At 35.3% G+C, this 19,018-nt stretch overlaps 1 protein-coding gene and 1 non-coding gene across 8 annotated transcripts in view; one reads left to right on the forward strand and one right to left on the reverse strand.

Moving 5' to 3' along the window:
• Positions 1-19,018, forward strand: part of Scmh1 (Scm polycomb group protein homolog 1) — a 182,605-nt gene that overhangs the window by 33,388 nt on the left and 130,199 nt on the right. For 6 of the 7 annotated variants that reach the window (XM_087214971.1, XM_021249867.2, XM_087214974.1 and 3 more), the window contains exon 2: positions 15,494-15,574. The exons of the other annotated variant lie outside the window; for it this stretch is intronic. The gene's annotated coding sequence lies outside the window, so the exon portion shown is untranslated. The remainder of the gene's footprint in view (positions 1-15,493; positions 15,575-19,018) is intronic. 7 annotated transcript variants of the gene reach the window in all.
• LOC147827181 (U6 spliceosomal RNA) lies at positions 6,141-6,244 on the reverse strand. Its single transcript, XR_015452847.1, has one exon. It is a non-coding gene; the product is annotated as a U6 spliceosomal RNA (small nuclear RNA).

Genomic DNA, 19,018 nt, shown 5'->3' on the forward strand with positions numbered 1-19,018 from the left:
ACATAATGATTATATTTTTTGTGGATAGTTGGTACATGTATGAAACATGTATTCAGTCTTTTTACATCCCCTTTCCCTTCTCCCCCTATTCCCCGCCCTCCATTTCTTGGTTCCCTTCCCATTTGTAAAGATCTATCTCCATGTTCCCTTTACCTATCTTTTATTTTGTTCCTTACTTTATTTATACTTTGGATTTTTCTTAAGAAGCCATATGATTTAAGGGTCTGACTTATTTCAGTTAATGTATTTTCAAGTTGCATTCATTTTCCTAAAAATTATTCAAATTTTCTTCTTTATAGGTAAGTAGTACTCCATTCTCTGTACATAATACATTTTTTATTAATTTTATTGGTACATTTTAGGTGTAAGATATGTTGACATCCATTATTGGGAGTTTGCACCTTTACATAATATATCTTGGTTCTTATTTTTTCCCCTATTCCCCTGCCTTTCCTTCAGTCCCTCCACCCCTTCTTATTTACAAAGACTTTGTTTCCATTTTTTCCTTTTCTCGTATTTATTCCTTTCCTGTCTTCTTTTCTCAAGGATGGGGAAGAAGCCTTTCACATGAGGAAACCACATTGTATTTTCTGGAGAATACTTTTAGTTAATCTATTTTAAAATGTCACATTTACAATAGATTCTTTATAATGAGTAGTCCTTGTTTTTCTGCCCTTTTAAGGTATGTTTTAAATAATAAAAATAGAACTACATATTTTGGGCCTAATGGCTTAGTGACCAACATTGCAGTTAGAAGTTTGTGTGCCTAGAATGTGGTACTAGCACAGGTTGTAAAATCTCAGGGATCACTTTACTTTCCATCATCTCCCTCCAGGAAAACTGTACTATTTAGTATGCTGATGGACTAAATACAATTTTTTGTCTGTGTTTGATTAAAGGCTTTCAGTTTGATTTTCTCCAAAAAGCTCTATTTAAATAATATATTACAGAAATTTTTCCAAGTTTCTTCTTCTTTTGATGATACTCTTCCTTCTTTTTCAGTGCTGCCAAGTAGCTATGTACTTGTATTTTTTTTTGGTACCGGGGATCGAACTCAGGACTTTGTGCTTGCAAGGCAGGCACGGTGCCACTGAGCTGAATCCCTGGCCCTGTACTCATTTTTAAAAATCTTTTGTCCATCTCATTGGATGTATTTTAATGACATTTAATCAGCTAGAATTTTTCTTTATGGTACATGCCTTTCCTTAAAAAGTTTTGAGGACTGTATTCCAAAAAGTATTTGAAAAAGCAAATTATATTCATGATTATGTTGCTCAACTCCTTCTATTCTTTCAATACCTTTATTTAACAATTCTGTTAAATTTCAAAGTAACTTGTAGGTATTAAAGTACCCAGCTTGTTTTAAGAGATTTTCCTTAACTGTTTTTCTCTCAGAAATCAACTTATAGGTTCTAATTTCAAGTCTTCTAAGTAAAATGTTTTTAAAATTCAGATGTAATCACTGTGTTCTGAATCCTATAATTTGTAACTATTGTGCCTTTTTTTCTTAGTGATTAGCATTCATTTCAGCATAAACACTTTCCTCTGTAGTGGACATTGTTCCAGGTATTGAGATCTATTACTGAATAAATAGCAAAGACAAGCTGCCAGTGATGAAGACAAATAAATAGACATGGAAAAATATTAAATGGTGCTAACTGCTGTGTGGATAATTAAAAGAGTAGTGTGATAGAGAAGGTCTGGGTAACTACATTAGATTGAGCGGTCAGGGAAAGGTTCCCTGAGCAGGTGAAATTTAAACCAAGACTTGAAAAATAAGTCATCCATATGAATATTGGAGTGAGACATTACAGGTAATATAAAGGCCCTAAGGAGGTTAGCCTTCAACAGGGACAAGAAGACTCCTGTAGCTGAAGCCAAGTGCATGATGAGAACTGTAGGAGATGAGGTAGAAGAGAGCAAGGGGTCAGAGTATGTAGGACTGTGTTGGCCACAAGAACATACTGTACTTAGATTTACTTTAAGGGCCATGGGGAACCTTTGGAAGATTTTAAGCAAAAGAGTGACATGATCTAATTTACATTACATATAATCAAGACAGGGACAGAGTGTGGGCAATACTAAGAGCCTCTAGCCCAGACATTGGCAAAAGATTGCATTTACTGTAAATTCATACCAAATAATCCAATTCTCCTTGAAAAACTCTAAGTTTCAGAGAGATAAGAAATTTTCCAAAATCCATTGCTTTGCTTCCCACCACTACCATTTATTAACTGGGTAGCCTTGGGAAATTATTAGACCCCTTTCTTCACTGGTTTCCTCATCATTAAAATGAAGATAACAAAGTAGTACTCATCTAATAGAATAGTTGTGAGTATTGAAAAACAATGCATGAAAAATACTTAAAATAGTTCTTGGCACATAGTAAGGATTTAATAGTTATTTATTTCCTTTAGAACTGTTGTGCAATAGCTGGCTGGCTAATGTGCCTAGAACTACTATATTTTAAATTTTATTTTAGTTAAATTTAAAATTAAAATCTTATTGTCAGGTAAAAAGGCCGAAAACCAAGACCAGACCAGGCCACAACAAGCCTTTATTATGGGAACAGATCTGCTGGGCTGTCTCTAAACAAAGAAGGGACAAAGGCAATATGGCCCTGGCAGGGAGTGTCTTTTATAGAGGCTGGGGTGGGGTTTGCAAGAGCTGAGGCGGGGTTGAGTGAGGTAGTGGCTAGGGAATGGAGGAGCCGGTGATGTCACTAGTTGGTTGGAGGTGAGCGAGTATTAGGTTACTCTCTAGGTGGGAACCGGGTCATGCTGGGAAGGTTTGTTCTTTGGTGGAAGCATCCATCTCGGTGTGACCCTCACACAGGGAAGGGGACAAGGCACAATAGGAAGAGGGCAGCTACTATACATAATAGCTGCTGAGGTAGTGGGAGACCTATCACTTATCCTCAGTTAAGTTCTTGGAAAAAGTTTATGTTTGGAGCAACTTGAATATGTGAATCATTTTTTCAACTAAATTTATGAAATTGAAATACAGACCAAGTATATCTTAGCATCTAAATTGAGGTAAGCTATATGTTTAAACACATACCAGATTCTGAAGGCTTGCTATAAAAGGAATGCATTTTTATTAATGATTTTTACAATGATTACTTGAAATAATATTTTGAAATATTGGGTTAAGTAAAATGAATTATTAAAATTCACCAGTTTCTTTTCTATTTTTTTTTTTTTTACTTTCTAAAATGTAATTACTGGAAAACTTAAAATTAGATAGGTAGCTTGAATTGTATTTCTGTTGGATGGCACTGCTCTAGACCCTGGGTCAAGGGAGGCTAGTGGGAAAAGGCTTATGGCCCAGGACAGGTGATTTTCTAATTATATAAATAACCTAGAGCTCTTGAAACACCTTCACTCAGTGGAGCCTCCCTCCCCATCCAACCTACCCCCATGCTGAAAATCAGTGTCTTCGGTGAGCCTGCCCTCATCAGTGACAGTGTTTTGTAGTTTTGTGACAGAAGGAAAAACAGGTTATGAATCACTGCTGTATTTAAAGAGAATTGCATGGGTTGGACAACTGTTAATGATTTTGATGAAGTAAAATTTTGGAGTTCCCTGTACTAGTACTACCATACAAAAGTGTTCTCTGGGGCTGGGGATTTAGCTCAGTGGTTTCACCCCCTGCTGTGCAAGCGCGAGGAGTTGAGTTCAGTCCCCGGTACCAGAAAAAAAAAGTGTTCTCTGAAGAGCTGGGGATTTAGGTCAGTGGTGCTGCTGCCTGTCTTGCAAGCACAAGGTCCTGAGTTTGATCCTTGGTTCAAAAAAAAGTGTTCTCTGAAATAAATTCTACCGCACATCCTCATCCAGTAAACCCCAGTCTTAAAGTGAGGTAGAATTAACCCATTTTTGATAAAGATTGCAGATTTTTAAATTTTTGCATGAAGTTCATATGTTACCTAGAAAAATTCAAAGAACAAGAATTTGAAGAGAAAAGGTTTTATTATGTCCTGTTGTTATGGACATTCTGAAACTGGAACACTAAGAATTAAAAGGATTAAAGTAGATTTTAATTAAGCAATGAGTTGCTGGGTTAAAAACTGAGGAAGTCTAGAAGACATCTTTTAGTCCAAAAGCTAAATGTGTAGTATTAAGACCCAGAAGGAAGCTCCCCCGCCACCATCCCAAGCTCCTAGGGCAGAGAAGGTGAGCCAGTCCCAGCGCCTGGAAGGAAGCTCCCCCGCCGCCATCCCAAGCTCCTAGAGCAGAGAAGCTGAGCTGGTCCCAGCACCCAGAAGGAAGCTCCCCAGCCGCCATCCCAGGCTCCAAGGGCAGAGAAGCTGAGCTGGTCCCAGAACCCGGACGGAAGCTCCCCCACCACCATCCCAAGCTCCTAGGGCAGAGAAGGTGAGCCTCGTGGGCACCAGAAGCACTCCCCCCATAGAAATGAGAAGACACGTAAACAAGCCTCAAAAACAGACTTCTGGATCACCTACAGCAACCCCAAAGGGAAACAAGATGGAACAATCTGATACTCAATTACCTAGACTCCCTGAACTGGCAACAAAAGAGGATCTGGGAAAAATGAAATCAGAAATGGTTACTCAGATAACAGCAAAGATTGTGCTCATGGTGCCAGACATGATTAATAAATCTAGAGAGGACACAGATAAAAAAATAGAGGATCTGAGGAACATGATGGAATCCCAATATAGGAAACAAATGGAATCCATAAAACAGATACAAACAGATTTCCAGGAGATTAAAAACTCCTTTGAAAGTGTACGCAGCAGAATGAACCAATGTGAGGGTAGAATTTCACATATAGAAGATAAGATTGCAATTAGTGACCAGGAAAAGAAAAATTGCTTTAAAATTGTAAGGGAGCACGAGAAATCAATCCAGCAGCTACTAGACGATGCAAAGAAGAATAACATAAGACTGATTGGAGTCAATGAAGAAAGAGGAGAGAGTGCAGATGACATAAAAAAAACTGTTCACAGAAGTGATGGCAGAAAACTTCCCAAGGAGGGGAAAAGAACTTGACATACAGATAAAGGGAGGCATATAGGACTCCAGCTAGCCTTGATCAAAAATCTACACATAGGCATATAATAGTTAGGATTCCAGAAATCCAACAGAAGAACAAAATTCTACAAGCAGTGAGAGAAAAGAAACAAATCACATACAAAGGAAAGCCCATCAGAATCACAGCATACTTCTCAGTGCAAACCCTCAAGGCAAGAAGAGCTTGGAGTGATGTATTTCAAGCCCTAAAGGAAAACAGCCTCCAACCCAGATTGATGTACCCTGCAAAACTATCTTTCAAAATTGATGGAGAAATAAGATAACCTTCTTTGTTTTGTCTTTTTAATTAATTTTATTGGTACATTTTAGTTATGCAATATATTGACATTCATTATTGGAAATTTCTACCTTTACAAAATATGTCTTGATTCTTACTTTTTACCCTTTCCCCTGTCCTCCCTTCAACCTCTCCACCTCTCCCAATTACAAAGATTTTGTTTCTATTTTTTTATTTTCTCATATTAACTCCATTCCATTCTTTCCTTTCCTCTACCCCTCCCACTTCCCCTTCCCCTTTGAACCTTTTCTTTCTATTTCACATTATCTATTATACCTTTTCTTTTTGTTCCAGGGATTGAACTCAGGACCTTGCACTTGCAAGGCAGGTGGTGGCACCACTGAGCTAAATCCCTGGCTCTATTACATCTTTTGATCCTTATTTACGCTTTCAGTTTCTCACACCAGAGAAACTATTCGGTATCTACACCATGTGTTTCCTATTTATTTCACTTGAAGAGTGTGGCCTCAATGTGCATCCATTTAGCTATAAATGTCTCTAATTTTTCATTCTTTATGGCTGAGTGGTACTGCATTTTATTAAAAAAAAACCACATTTTATTTACACAGTCTCCAGTTGATGAGCAATTGGGCTGTTTCCAAGTTTTAGCTATTACAAACTGTGCCGCTATAAACATGGGTGCACATATATCCATGTGGTATGATTCCTTTAATTCTTTTGGGAAGATACCCAGCAAGGGAATAGCTGGGTCGAAAGGGACCTCTAATCCTACTTCTTTGAGTTATCTCCATACTGACTTCCACAGTGCTTACACCAGTCTGTACTCCTACTAAGAGTGGAGAAGTGTTAAAAATATGGAACACTTCACGAATTTGGGTGTTATCCTTGCACAGGGGACGTGCTAATCTTTGTATTGTTCCAATTTTAGTATATGTGCTGCCGAAGGAAGCACGAAATGAGATACTTTCATGATAAAGAGCACCTCAGGAACTTCATGAATATCAAACCGGCACTCCAAAAAATTTTAGACAATATCCTAGGAAAAGACAGCGAGGATCACAACCCCAGGAAGCCCAGCAGAATGAATCCATTGGGCGTGACAAATTAAACGCAAAGGGGGAGAATCCAACAAAAAGAAAAAGTCATGACAAGGCTTTTAAAACTTTTAACTTCATCTCCCTAGTGAGTGTATAATTCAATCTTGTTATTGTACTGATTAGAATTTTTCTGGTTCTAGAGTTGCACACCTTTCTTTGTGCTATACTGGCTGTTTATCATCATTTTATGTCTACTTTTTAATTGGGTTGTCTATTAATGAGCTCTAAGAATTCTTTATATATTCTGCTCATAGGTTATATGCATTGTAAATATGGTCTGTTTAAGGACTACTTTTCATTTTAATGATGTCATTTAAAGTTCTAAATTTTGATGGGATCTCATTTATCAATTTTCTTCTTTTATACATCATGTCTTTTGTATGCTAGGTAGTTCTCGCCTACCCTGAATTCATAAACATTTTCCCTTATAATTTCTTCTTAAAGTTTTATACTTTTAGGCTTTCTTATTTAGGTTCATAGATCCCTTCAAGTTATTTTCATGTATGGAAATAAAGGGTTGAGGTTAATTTTTTATATACGGATACCAGGTGTTCTAGTGCTGTTTGCTGAAAACACTATCTCTTCCTCGGCTCTTGAATTGAGTTTATAGTCTATAAAATGCTAATGTGAAATAATCTTTCAAAACTCAGTAGACCATATATGTGTGGTTCTATTTCTAGATTCTCTGTTTCATTCCAGTGATCTATATGTCTTTTCTTGCACCAACACTGCCTTGATTACTGTAGCTTTAGAAGAAGTCTTAAAATTAGGTACTAAATGTCTTCCAACGCTGTTTTTATTTTTGTTTTAACTTTTCTAGGTCCTTTGTACTCCTACATAACTTTTAAATTTCAATATCCAATTCTTCATTTATAGCAAGTATACACAGACCTGAATTTTTATTTATACCTTGTGTTTTCTAATCCTGCTAAATTCAAATACAAGTTCTAGGGGCTCCTAGAGATTTCTTAGTATTTTTCTCTGTAGATGATCATTTCATCTACATCTAAAGATTTTGCTTCTACCTTGCCAATCCTATCCTAATTGTGTCATTTTATTGCCAGACTATTTTGGTGGGGCCTAGGTTTCAAAGTTTAATGGACAGATAAAGAGTAAGCATATCTACTCTTGTTCCCCACCTCTTAAGGAGAAAGCACTGTATCTTCTCCATTCATATAAGGCATTCTCACTGGAAGTATGGAGTACATGTCTTTAATCTGTTGAGAAGGTTCTGTTCTAGTCTCCTGATAGCTTTTACCATGAACAGCTCTAGAATTTAGTCCAATACTTTTTCTCCAACTAGTGACAGGATCATATGACTTTTTCCTTTTCTCTGTTAAAATGATGACTTTTGGGGGTGGATCTTCCAATGCTAAACCAACACTGCCATCCCTATAACAAAACCACTTTCTACATCCTGCCAGATCTGACTTCCAATAGTTTGTTTTGTTAAACAAATTTCTATCTATGCTCGTACTTTTTTCTTCTATTATCTTTATCCAGTTTTAGGGTTAGCACAACGTTGAGTTCCTAAAATGAGGGGAAAGTGTTCCTTCTTTCTTCTGCTTTAATTGTTTGATATAATTTATCAGTTAAAATGTATATGAGCCTGCTGTTGTCATATAAGTAGGTTTTCAAGCTAGGAATATACTTTAATAGGTGCTATTCAAATTTTATATTTCCTCCGGAGTTAGTTTCATTAATTTGTCTTCCAAGGTACTTCTTAGAAGTTGTCAAATTTATTTCAAAGCACATTTTTGTAATATGCTTTCTATATCCTTTTACATTCTGTAAAATCTGTGGTAATGTCTCCTAGATCTTGATATTGTAATTTAAAAAATGTATAATTGATGTTGTGTAACAAGAAGAAAAGGTCTAAAGGAGCAGGGGAAGTGGAAGAGGTAGGGGAAAAGAAAAAAGGGAAAAGAAAAAATATGAGAAAAGGAAAAAAATGGAAACAAAGTCTTTGCAAATAGGGAAGGGTGGAGGGGGTGAAGGGAGGGCAGGGAAAGGGGAAAAAAAATAAGAACCAAGATACTCGTGTAATGGTACAAGATCCCATGATGAATGTAACTGTATTTTATACCTAAAATGTACCAATAAATTCAATGGGAAAAAAAAATTAAAAAAGATTTGTAGGATTAAAAAAACTCAAAAAACTAAATATTAACCAAAGAAGTGAAAGATACGTACAATGAAAACGATAAAACATTGGTGAAAGAAATTGAACAGGACCCAAAAACTAAAAAGATATCCCATACTTATAAACTAGAAGAATCAATATGATTAAAATGTCTGTCCTATCCAAAGCAATCTAGTTTCAATATAATTCCTGTCAAAATACCTATATATTCTCCTAGATAAAACAGACCTAAAATTTGCATGGAACCTAATAAAAACAAAACTACTAATTGCCAAAGCAATGTTGAGCAAAAAGAACAGGAGTCATTACACTGTCTGACCTCAAACAATACTACAAAAGTGTAGTGACAAAACAGCATGGCATTGGCATAAAAACAGACACATAGACCAGTGGAACAAAATAGAAAATCTAGGCGTGAAAAAGAAAAAAGAAAAAAAATCTAGGAGTAAATCCATGCATGTAAAGCTAACAAATTTTTGACAAAGGTGCTAAGAATACACATGATAGAAAGGACAATTTTTTCAATAAATGATGCTGGAAAAATTGGATATCCACATGCATAAAACAAATTGATAGCTACATCTAGGACTACCCAGGAAAGAGAATATTATTCAAGAACTGAATTTCTCAGGAGTCCCTCTGAAGTTTTTTGTGTTCCTGTTCTCTTTTTAAGCATAGTAAAATATAAATAACTTAAAACATATCATTTTAACCATTTTAAGGCATTAAATATATTTACAGCTCTGTATGTCCTTTACCATTACCCATCTCTAGAAAAGTTTCATGGTCTTGAATAGGAACTTTGTACTCATTAAATAATAACTCATTTGTCTCCACCAAGTCCTTGATCACCTTTATTCTACTTTCTGCCTTTGTAAATATGGCTACCCAGGATACCTAGTATAAGTGGAACCGTAGAACATTTTTCCTTTTGTGTCTGGCTTACTTCACTTTTCATAATGTTTTCAATTTTATTCATGTATCAGATTGTTGTTCTTTTTTTAGAGCTAATAATACATATATATGTATATATACACACACATACTATATTTTGTTTATCCATTTGTCTGTTGATGGAGTCTTGGATTGTTTCTGTACTTTGGCCTTATGAATCACATTGCTAGGAACATAGGTGTACAGATATCTGAGTCCATGCTTTTAATTCCTTGGGGTATGCACCTAGGAATGGAGTTGCTGGATCAAATGATAGTTCTATATTTAACTTTCTGAATAACCACCAACCTTTTTTTCATAGCAGGTGTACCATTTTACATTCCAACCAGTAATGCATGAGATGTCAATTTATTCACATCCTTGCCAACACTTTTTAAAAACTACCATCCTAATGACTGTGAAGTGGTATCTCAATATGGTTTTGATTTCCATTTCCCAAATGATTAGTGATGTTGAGCATCTTTTCACCTGTGTGTGGTCATCTGTTTATCTTCTTTGGAAAAATATCTACTCAAATCCTTTACCAATGTTTGAATTGAGTTGTTTGGGGTTTCTTTTCTGTTGCTTTTGGACCTTACATGTTCTTTAGATATTCTGGATATTGATCTCTTATCAAATGTATGATTCACAAATGTTTTCTTCCATTCTATATGTTGTCTTTTTACCCTCTTCATAGTGTCCTTTGATACACAAGTTTTTCATTTTGATGAAGTCTAATTTTTCTGTTCCCTCTTCTTGCCTGTATTTCAGTGACATCATACTCAAGAATCACCAAGAAATCCAGTGTGATAAAGATATTTCCCTATGTTTTCTTCTAAAAATTTTATGGTTTTAGCACTTATGTTTAGCTCTTTGGTGAATTTTGAGAGTGTGTGTGTGTGTGTGTGTGTGTGTGTGTGTGTGTGTAGATAATGGTTCTATTTTATTCTTTTGATGTGGACATCTGGTTTTCCAAGCACCATTTATTGAAATGGTTTTGGTACCTTTGTCAAAAATCCATTAGCCATGTATCTGAGGGTTTATTTCTGTGCTCTCTGTTCTATTTCATCGGTCTGTATGTCTGTCCTTATGCCAGTATTACACTGTTTTGATGCCTGTAGCATTGTAGCAAGTTTTGGAAACAAAGTGTGAATTTTGCAACTTTAGTTTTCTTTTTCAAGACTATTTGAGGTATTTGGAATTCTTTGAAATTCCCTTTAAATTTTAGGGTTACTTTACTTACTGTGCAAAAAAGAATCCATTGGGATTTTGATAGGGATTGTGTTGAATCTGTAGAGTGCTTTAGGTAGTATCAAAATCTTAACAATATAGTCTTCTAGCTCGTGAACACAGATTTTTTTTCCATGAATTTATGTCTTTAATTTCTGTATTGTATTTTTAGTGGACAAGTCTTTCACCTCCTTGGTTAAATTTATTTCTATGTATTTATTGTTTTTATACTATTTTAAATGAAATTATTTTGTTAATTTCCTTTTCAGATTTCACATTTTCCTTTTCACTACTGTATAGAAATACAACTGAAAAAAAAAAAGAAATACAACTGCATTTTGTGTATTAACTTTGTATCCTGCAACTTTGCTGAATTTATTAATTAACTCTAATAGCTTCTTTTGTGGACTAATTATAATTTTTGACATGCAGTTATATCATCTGCAAAGAAAGATCATTTTACTTCTCTTTGAATCTGAGTGACTTTAATTTCTTATCCAGTTGCTCTGACTAAAACTTCGGTAAAGTCAGCCCTCCATGTCTGTGTGGGTCGTATCCAAAGGCTCTATACCTGTGCATTCAGCCAGTTGTAAATTGGAAATTTTTTTTAAATCATATCTTGTACTGAACTTGAACCAACTTTTTTCCTTGTCATTATTCTCTAAACAATTTAGTACAATAATTATTTTTATAGTCTTTACATTATAGTAGTTATTATAAATAGAGATGATTTAAAGTACAGTATATGGGAAGATTGCATAGGTTATATGCAAATATATGCCATTTTATATAAGGGACTTCAGTATCCATAGATTTAGTATCCATGAGGGATGGAGATTTTAGAACCAATCACCATGGGTACTGAAGTCTAAGTAAAAATACGTTTAATTTTTGTCAAATGCTTTATACCAGTTGAGATTCTCATGTGATTTTTTTTTTTGCTTCATTCTGTTTATATATTAAATTGATCTATTTTCACACATAAAAATATTTACATCTTTGCATTCCAGAAATAATTCCTATTTTAATACTTGCATATAATACGCCTCTTACTATGCTGCAGAATTTAGCTTGCTAATATCTTGCTGAGAATTTTTGCATCAGTATTCATAAGGGCTACTGCCTGGTTTTGAAATCAAAGTTTTGCTGCAACATAACCATGCCTATTCATTTCAGTGCTGCCTGTGGCTACTTTCACACTACAGCAGAAGAGTTGAAGAGTTGCAACTGAGACTTCATGGCCTACCAGGTTGAAAATGTTTACTATCTGGCACTTTATAGGAAAGTTTTACCAACCTCTGAATTAGATAAATAACCCTTCTTGCTACGGCTCCACACTGCTTAGGAACTCTTCTAGTTCTCATTTGGATTTCTGGGTAGATGCATCTTTAAAAATCAATGGCCCTGGATGTGCACCATTGAATATTTTAGATTACATGGCAATTGTATTTTTATGGTAAATTAATAAATTAGCATTGTAGTTTATCCTTCATTGTTTAATGACCTGTAGATCTACTCTCTTCTGTTTTTAAGAAAATCAGGGTTCAGATACAAAAAAATCAATGAATCAAAGAGTTGGTTTTTCGAAAGAATAAATAAAATTGATAAGCCTTTAGCCAGCCTTATCAAAAAAAGGAAAGAAAAGGTACAAATCCTTGCAATTAAGAATGAAAAAGGTGAAATCACAACAGAGCCAACAGAAATCCAGAGCATCATCAGTACCTACTTCAAGAACCTGTACTCTAATAAAATGGAAAATACAGAAGAAATGGACAGATTCCTAGATACATACGAACTGCCAAAGTTAAATGAAGAAGATATAGAAATTCTAAACACCCCAGTTACAATAAGTGAAATTGAAAATGTAATAAAACATTTACCAACAAAGAAAAGCCCAGGACCTGATGGCTTCACTGCTGAATTCTACCAGACATTTAAAAAAGAACTATTGCCATTACTCTTTAAACTCATCAAGGAAATTGAAAGGAAGCCAAGGCTTCCAAATTCATTCCTGGAAGCAAGTATTACTTTGATTCCTAAATCAGGGAAAGGCCCAACCCAAAAAGAGAACTACAGGCCAATCTCCCTAATGAACATAGATGCAAAAATCCTCAACAAGATACTGGCAAACAGAATACAGAGGGCCATCAAGAAAATCATACACCCTAACCAAGTTGGATTCATCCCAGGGATGCAAGGATGGTTCAACATTTGTAAATCAATAAATGTAAATACACTATATTAACAGACTCAAGGACAGAAACCATATGATCATCTCAATAGATGCAGAAAAGGCATTCGACAAAATCCAACACCCATTCATGATAAAAAAAAAACCTACAGAAAATTGGAATAAAAGGTCTTTTTCTCAACCTGATTAAGGCTATCTATAAAAAACCAACAGCCAACATCATACTAAATGGTCAAAAACTGAAAACTTTCACACTAAAATCAGGAACAAGACAAGGATGCCCACCATCACCACTTCTGTTCAATATAGTTCTGGAAACATTAGTCACACCAATTAGAAAAGAGAAAGAAATAAAAGGAATAAAGATAGGAAAGGAAGAAATTAAACTGTCATTATTTGCTGACGATATGATATTTTACATAGAAGACCAAAAAAAACTTCACCAAAAGACTTCTAGACTTAATTGACAGGTTCAGTAGAGTAGCTAGATACAAGGTCAACACTCAAAAAACAATAGCCTTCTTATACATAAATAACAGACTCACTGAGAGAGAAATTAGGGAAACAATTCCTTTTACAATAGCATCCAAAAAAATGAAATATCTAGGAATCAATCTAACAAAGGAAGCTAAAGACCTCTACACTGAAAAACTACAGCACTCTGAAAAAAGAGATCAAAGAGGATATAAGAAAATATAAAGATATCCCTTGCTTCTGGGTAGAAAGAACCAATATAGTGAAAATGGCCATACTTCCAAAACTACTATATAGATTTAATGCAATCCCAATTGATATTCCAACAATATACTTCACAGAACTAGAGAAAACAATCCAAAAATTCATTTGGAACCAGAAGAGATCTAGAATAGCAAAAGCAATTCTAGGCAACAGAGACATGGCAGGGGGTATTACAATCCCCAACTTAAAACTATACTACAAAGCTACTATGATAAAAAACAGCATGGTACTGGCAAAAGAATAGACCTGAGGATCAGTGGAATAGATTAGAAGATTCAGAAACAACTCCAGACATACTCAGCCATCTCACCTTTGACAAAGGAGCCAACCACCATCATTGGAGAAAAGATAGCCTATTTAATAAATGGTGTTGGAAAAACTGGATTTCAGCCTGCCAAAGATTAAAACTAGACCCATACCCATCACCATGCACTAAGATTGAAGTGGATTAAAGATCTAAATATTAAAACAGAAACACTAAACTTGCTGAAAGATAAGTTAAGTAGAACTCTTGAAGACATTGGCATAGGAAAAGTCTTTATGAACAAAACCTCAGTAGCATGGGAGCTAGCACAAAGAATCAACAACTGGGATCTCATCTTACTAAAAAGCTTCTGCACTGCAAAAGAAACCACCATCAGAGCTAAGAGACAACCTACAATATGGGAAAAAAATTTTAGCAGCTGTACCTCAGACAAAGGACTACTATCTAGAATATATAAAGAACTGAAAAAAATCAGACTCCCCAAATTCAAAGACCCAGTTCAAAAATGGGCATCTGAAATGATGAACAGACATTTCTCAGAACAAGAAGTAAAAGCAGCAAATAAACATGAAAAAATGTTCAACATCACTGGTCATTTGAGAGATGTAGATGAAAACAACATTGAGATTCCACCACACCCCAGAAAGAATGGCTGCTATCAAGAAATCAACCAATAACAAATGCTGGCGGAGGTGTGGGGAGAAAGGAACCCTTCTCCATTGCTGAGTGCAGGCTGGTGTAACCACTGTGGAAATCAGTATGGAGATACCTCAAAGAACTAGGACTAGAAGTCCCATTTGACCCAGCTATTCCCCTGCTGGGTATATTCCCAAAAGAAAAGAATCATACCACAGTGATATATGTGCACCCATGTTCATAGCAGCACAGTTTGTAGTAGCTAAAGGTTAGAAACAGCCCAAGTGCCCATCAACTGGAAACTGGATGAAGAAGATGTGTTTTTTTTATAAAATGGAGTACTACTCAGCCATAAAGAATGAGAAACTAGAGTCATTTATAGCTAAATGGATGCATATTGAGGCCATCCTCTTAAGTGAAATAGGACACATGTGTAAACACCAAATAGTTTCTCTAGTATGAGAAACTGAAAGTGTAAATAAGGGTTAAAATCATTAAAATGAATAATTGATAATTTGAAATAGGAAGAAAAGTCCAAAGGGGTAGGGGTGATGGGAGGGGAAGGGAAAGGAAAAATTACGAGAAAAGAAAAAAAAAGAGGAAATGAAAGCTATGTAAATATGGGAAGGGTGGAGGGGGTGAAGGGTCCACAGGAAATGGACAAAAAATAACCAAGATACATCATGTATAGGTACAAGCACCCAATGACAAATATAAACATATTGTATACCTTAAATGTACCAATAAAAGAACTTAAGAATAAAAAAAAACAAAATCAGGGTTCAGAACCCACAAAACCAAGAGAAGAATCCCAGAAACTAGAAACTAACCGAATTACTGCTCTCGGAAAGTTTTATGTGGGTATCCAACCTGATGACTTTACCTGAGGGTCAAAACTTAACTTTACTACATATCTCTTTTGGTCTGCAGTAGTTCACATTTCTATTTTTTCTGTCTTTTCCTTCTAGATTTCTCCATCCTCCTAAGGAAGAACAATTTCTTATTTGGTATAACTGGTGGTAGTATGCAAAAACAAGATCCTTGAAAAGGTCAGAACCTGTACTTTTTACATAGTAGAAATAGTTATTCTGTGTATGAATGTATGTGTCACACACACAAAAAAAACAGTGAGTAAAAAAATCTCACCCTTTTTTGCCAACTTGTCCTGCACTTTTATGTCATTTCCATAGCACTTTATAGTTTACAAAGTACTCTCTACATAATTATCTCATATGGCCTTCACAGTGATCTTGTGAAGTAGTACTGTGTTTATCCTCTTCTATGGAAATGATGAGTTAAGAGACTTTCAAAATATTGTAACTAATTGAGTTACAAAGCTTAGTCCCAAATCTTTTTGCCTCTAAATTTTACCATTCTCACTATATCACAAGTTTATGATGTGTAACAGAATTTAGTAGACGTGTAAGTATGCAAAATACATGGACATTGGAAAAATGTATGTAAAAATTTATGAAAAAAAATTAAAATCCTTTTATGGATTTAAAATATCAGTAAATCAGATCTTGACATTAAATACCTAACATAACCTTTGGGATGATACCGGAGTCCACCATATATAATACAATATACCATTTTCTGTAAGGTAAACAAGGTTTTTCATGAATTGACTCATACCATTTTCTGTAAGGTAAACAAGGTTTTTCATGAATTGACTCCTACCTACTTTTCTAGTTTTATCTCTCTCAATTCCTGTTATTCATCTCCATAGCTTACTATATCCCTTTCATCCATAAATGCATGGCTAACTCTTCTCCAAATGCATTGTCAGTTTCCATGTCTTAATACCTTAGTACTGTATTCTTTTGTCTTCTCACAATTGTAGCTCACCTTCAACTCTACTAAGCTTTCCCTGGCTCTCTAGGCAAAGCTGATTATTCCATCCTGCTTTCCCAGAACACATTGTATAGCAAATGTGTTATAGTAAAAATCACATTATGACCAGGAAGCTAAAAGTAAGAAGAGGAACTGGTGACAAGAACACATCCTTCCAAGTCATGCCACCCACCCCTAACCAGTACCTGCTTCCTAGCAGCACATTTTCAACTACTGAATTCATCAGTGATGAATCCACCTATGAGTCTAGCACCCTCATGATCCAACCACCTTCCAAAAGCCCTGCTTCTGAACACAGACTTTTGTGGAACATTTTAGGTTTAAACCATAGTAGCCTCTATTAAAAGTTTAGTTGTACAGTATATGATGTTACTGTTAGTAGTGAAAATGTGCTGAGTCATCTTAGGTTTATCAAGAAAGAAAAAAATTGAGACCCATTCCTCTAAATCCAAGATCCACTGTCAGAAATGGAAAGAACTTCCTGGGAAGGTATGGGATCTTTATCACAGGAAATATATGCAAAGATGTTTTAGGAATGTTACAAGAAAAATTAAAGCATCAGCTAAAATTGGTGGGATTGTAGATAGGAAGGAGGAAGCATTAAACTAAAGTTCTTAACTCTAATTAAACTTTTGTGGGGGGTACTGGGGATCAAACCCAGGGCCTCTTAGATGCTAGGCTGCTAGGCAAGTGTTACATCAATCAGACTTTTAACATTCCTTCAAACTTAATGCTTTGTATTTATACCAGCAGACTGATTACCAAATACAAAGGAAGAGACTTCAGTGTGACTTCAACCTGGTTGACTTAAGTGGAGGACAAAATAATATAAGAGAAAATTCAATATATAAAATCCAGCGCTATAGAATAGATTACTTTGTAGTAAACATTGAACTTATTTTTATAATGATCCCTTTTAACTTACTATCTTGTATACTCAAAATATACTTCTTTTTTTTTTTTTTTTTTTTGGTACCAGGGATCGAACTCAGGTCCTTGCACTTGCACAGCAGGCAGCGAAACCACTGAGCTAAATCCCCGGCCCCAATATACTTCATTTTTATAAAAATTCTATTTACATTTAAGTTTTTAGGACTATATCTTATAAACTATATTGTTCATTATTTCAAAAAAATACTATCTGCCAAATTATATTATGGCAAATATTAAGAAAATAATTGAGGTGGGCCCTGCTGCTACTGAACCATAGACTCAGAATATGATAAAACTTTAAAGGAAACTGAGATAAGATATGTAACTACCCACCACAGTGCCAGGGAGTGATAGATGAAGAAGCAGAAAACAAAGATGTTGCTGTTACTGCTGCTATTTACACTGCCATTGCGGCTGCCGCTGGTAGTGTTGCTGCTGCTTTTCTGCCCCCATATCATACTTCTCTAACCCTTCAGAAAGAACATTGGTATTGTATATTTGTATACACATCATATGCACATACACCCAAAGAGATGATCCTTGATTTATGATGGGGTTACATCCCAGTAAACCAACTATAAGTTGAAAATGCATTTAAATACATCTAACCTACCAAACATCATAGCATAACCTAGTCTACCTTAAATGTGCTCAGATTACATATATATATATTAGCCTAAAGTTAGACAGCATCTTCTAATAAAAAGCCTATTTTATAAGTGCTGAATGTAATTTATTGAATACTAAAAGTAAAAAACAGAATGGTAAAACTTTTATACCATTGTAAAGTTGAAAAATCTTAATTTGAACCATTGTAAATCACAGATCACCTATATATGTACACAAATTATCCCTGCTGCAGAACCTGAAGTTGTATGGTGTTTGTAGCAGTGAAACCCAGGCTCAGATTTGGAACCTCATATTTACAAAGGATTTCAAAAGTTACCCAATCCAGCCTTCCTTTTCTTCCTAATGATTTAATATCTTCACCAAGAGGTTATTTTACCTCTGCTTCCATACTTTCGATGATGGCAAACTCTTACTTTTCCTTCACAGAGAGCTTACCACTTTTGTATACTTTTGACTGCCAGAAAGTTCTTGTTAAGTAATGGACTGAAACCTATCTACCTATTGCTTCCACTTACTAGTCTTATGTCTCTCCTTTGGGGTAATACTAATCAAGTAGAACATATCTCATCACTCCTGTGTAAGCCTCTTCCAGTAATTGCAAACAGCTCTTGTGTTTCCCTTGAGTCTTCTCTTCTCATGATTAAACCTCCTTAGTTTTTTAATCCCGTGTTTTTCTTGTTGCTTTTGTTAAGATTTTATGCTGTGTCTCAGTCAGAGTATAGGACCTACGTTTGAACATAAAACTACCTCCAATGTGTTTTTACTGGGAGAGAGTAGAGCATCTAAGACTGACCTCCTTTATTCCAAATACTAACTTGGCCAGGTGCAGTGGCACTCACCTGTAATCCCAGTTACTCAGGAGGCTGAGGCAGGAAGATTGCAAGTTCAAGGCCGGCCTCGGTAATGTAGTGAGAACCTGTCTAAAAATTAAAAAGAAAAAAACCCCAAATAATAACTAAAATGATAATGATAATAATGATCATCTAACATTACTTATTTCATGATATCAGAAAACCTAGGGCTGGGAATTTAGCTCAGTGGTTCTGCCGCCTGCCTCTCAAGCACAAGATTCCAAG

Source organism: Heterocephalus glaber, unplaced genomic scaffold, assembly GCF_053883595.1.
Source record: "Heterocephalus glaber isolate CG9 unplaced genomic scaffold, H.glaber_assembly_v1.0 deba00001452, whole genome shotgun sequence".
NCBI lineage: Eukaryota > Metazoa > Chordata > Mammalia > Rodentia > Bathyergidae > Heterocephalus > Heterocephalus glaber.